Consider the following 2,959-nt stretch of genomic DNA (forward strand, 5'->3'; position numbering starts at 1 on the left):
TCAAGACCCCGATGAGGACGACGGGCATGCAGTTGAGCATCCCTGAGACGGTTTCTGACAGTTTGTGCAGAAATTGTTTGGTTGTGCAAACCAATTGTTCCAGCAGCTGTCTGGGTGGCTGGTCTCAGACGATCTTGGAGGTGAACCTGCTGGATGTGGAGGTCCTGGGCTGGTGTGGTTACACAAGGTCTGCGGTTGTGAGGCCGGTTGTATGTGCTGCCATATTCTCTGAAACGCCTGTGGAGACGGCTTATGGTTGAGAAATGAACATTCAATGCACGGGCGACAGATCTGGTTGACATTCCTGCTGTCAGCATGCCGATTTGCACGCTCCCTCATTGCTTGTGGCATCTGTGGCATTTTGCTGTGAGACAAAACTGCACATTCCAGGGTGGCCTTTTGTTGTGGGCAGTCTGAGGTACACCTGTGCACTACTCATGATGTCAGATCAGCATCCTGATGTGGCACACCTGTGAGGTGGGATGGATTATCTCAATATAGCAGATGTGCCCACTACCACACATTTGGACTGATTTGTGACCACTGTTTGGGAGGGATGGTTATATTGTGTATCTGGAATGAATTTTAGGTCTCTACGTCCATCCCATGGGGAATGGGAGCAGTAACAAAGGTGTTGCGTTTATATTTTTGTTCAGTGTATGTATACATGTGGCCTCCTTGTCAGTGTGTCTGTATTGCATGCATACATGCAGATACACAGTGTATACTTTATATGGTCAGTAATTCAAAGACTCCATTGTGTGTACAGTCTAATGGTGCAGGTTGTGCTTCCACAAATATATGAAGGACAGAACATGTACACAGCAAGTAAGTTTTCCATTTTGCACATTCACTTCATTTCTGATTTTGGACTTTTGAATTCTTTATTATTTAATGCTCATTTGGACTTTTAGTTTATTTATTCTTGACCTTTGTCTCTGTTTTCACTAAATGGGTTTCAGTTAGTATTGTGCTTAGAGCAGGCATGCCACAAGTCTGACCAATCAGGTCATTTTTTATACAGCCCCTTGCTCCCACCATAAATGTATGATTCAAGGCCCGCCACCACAAACAGAGTTAATAAAGTGTATTTTTTTTCTCTTTTTACTTCATCTCAGTTTGACAGCACCATCTGATGTATGTTGCAACCAGTAACTATATAAAAGTTTTTTTACACTCACTAGCTGCAACCACCTGTGGCTAATTTCTGCCTTGGCACCTGTAAAAGAGAGTGTGGCAGGGGTGTGGCTCTGCTGCAGCGGAGGGGTGGTGCAGGCAGTGCCAGGGAGGCTGGTGAAGATGATTGTGCTGATGAGGTCTCCGTCCTTTTTAGTGATACTGGGAACCAGAGACGGGAGAGAAGAGTGACTGACCTGACAGACATCGGTTCTGAACCACGAAAGAACGTTGACAGATATAGAAACTGCAGTAATGCTGTAACAAAGTAAAAGTCATATTTAGGTGTAACTCTTTGAAGGTTCATATTCATTTGTACTTGATGAGATCTCTAATTAACATTTTTCTATTTACACTTACATTTTTCAGTTATTGTTAAAATGGCAAACTATCTCAAAACAGTAAAGATCTAATGACTGCACAATAATTTAATAAAAAGTTACATATTTATTACAGCTTTATTACAGTTATCAAAAATGAAACATAAATATTTGTAATTATAAGCCCAATTAGTAGTTTTATAACAGTATTTTGACTATTTTTATGGGCGCTTTAAAGTTGTATTTTACTGTTATATTTTTTATGCTATTTATATATTTTTGTCACAATTTTGTCATCCTCATCTCATAATAGGGATCGTTTTATGTGAAGAAGAGTCACACGATATGTGCAACGCCTGTTTTTGTGTCAGCACAGCAAAGTTGAAGAAAATTGAGAACAACAGTAGATCTACCATGCCAGGGTAGTTTCAGCTTCACTTTATTTAAATAAATAAATAAATAAATAAAGATTTAGCCTTCATTAGCAAGAGATAAAGTTGTTATCTGGAGAATGTAGCTGTGGGTAAACAAAAGACACAGAGAAAGATGTAGAGAGACATCAACAGAAAGAAGGAAAGAAACAGATGCCTCATTGATGATGTCCAGACTAGGTTCTGGACCACCATTAATTCATTTAATGTGTACCACAGGCCTTTGTGTGTGTATGTTGTTGTTAGTTTATATGTGCTTGCGTGCATGCGTGCATGTTTGTTATATCCTGGTTGGCCCTTGGCCCTGGCCCTGTATCTCTGACCTAAGAAATAAAAGGTTAACTGAATTTGGTTAGGATGTAATTGACACATCCTCTTTCTCTGGACGTGTTTGCCTATGAGTGATTGTGCAGCGGTTCATAAAAGAGACACTCAAGTCAAAGATGCAGCTGAACAGATGTTTATGGTCTGGATGACTATCTGTGTCTCTCGGGCCTATTCAGTAGCTACAAAAAACAGAAAAAAGCATCAAAATAAAAGTTCATTTTTAAGGATAATAGCTTCTTTTAAAGATGAAATGTTACCAGGTGACTCTGTAAGTTGCAGTAGTCAACACGGTACATAATGTGAACATGATTTTAAGAATTAAGACATTTGTTTAAAAAATTCTCGCTTCTCATTTCAAAATGTGAGTGTAAGAAGTCTACAAGAAGGATGGATTGATCCACTGTAAAATCACCTCAACTGTGTAATTTTGGCTGCTGCCATCTTGGCTGCTTCTTTGTTTTTGTTTTGTTTTTGTTTTGTTTTTTGTTGTTGTTTGACACAACCATAAGAATAAGGAAGAAGCTAAAGCTACCACTAACTGTCCTGTTTGGTTAACAACAGGCATTTGTAATTTTTGCAAAACGGATGCTAGTGTGAGTGAAAGCATGCTTAGAACAAAATGTTATAACTATAAAATGCAACAGCTGGCTACTTACAGTATAGTTTCCAGACCTGTTGATAAAGTCTGCTAAAGGGATCTAAAAT

This window comes from Diplotaxodon limnothrissa, linkage group LG6, assembly GCF_057381915.1.
Source record: "Diplotaxodon limnothrissa isolate DT_005_m linkage group LG6, D_limnothrissa_male_GT1.1, whole genome shotgun sequence".
NCBI classification, from domain to species: Eukaryota; Metazoa; Chordata; class Actinopteri; order Cichliformes; family Cichlidae; genus Diplotaxodon; species Diplotaxodon limnothrissa.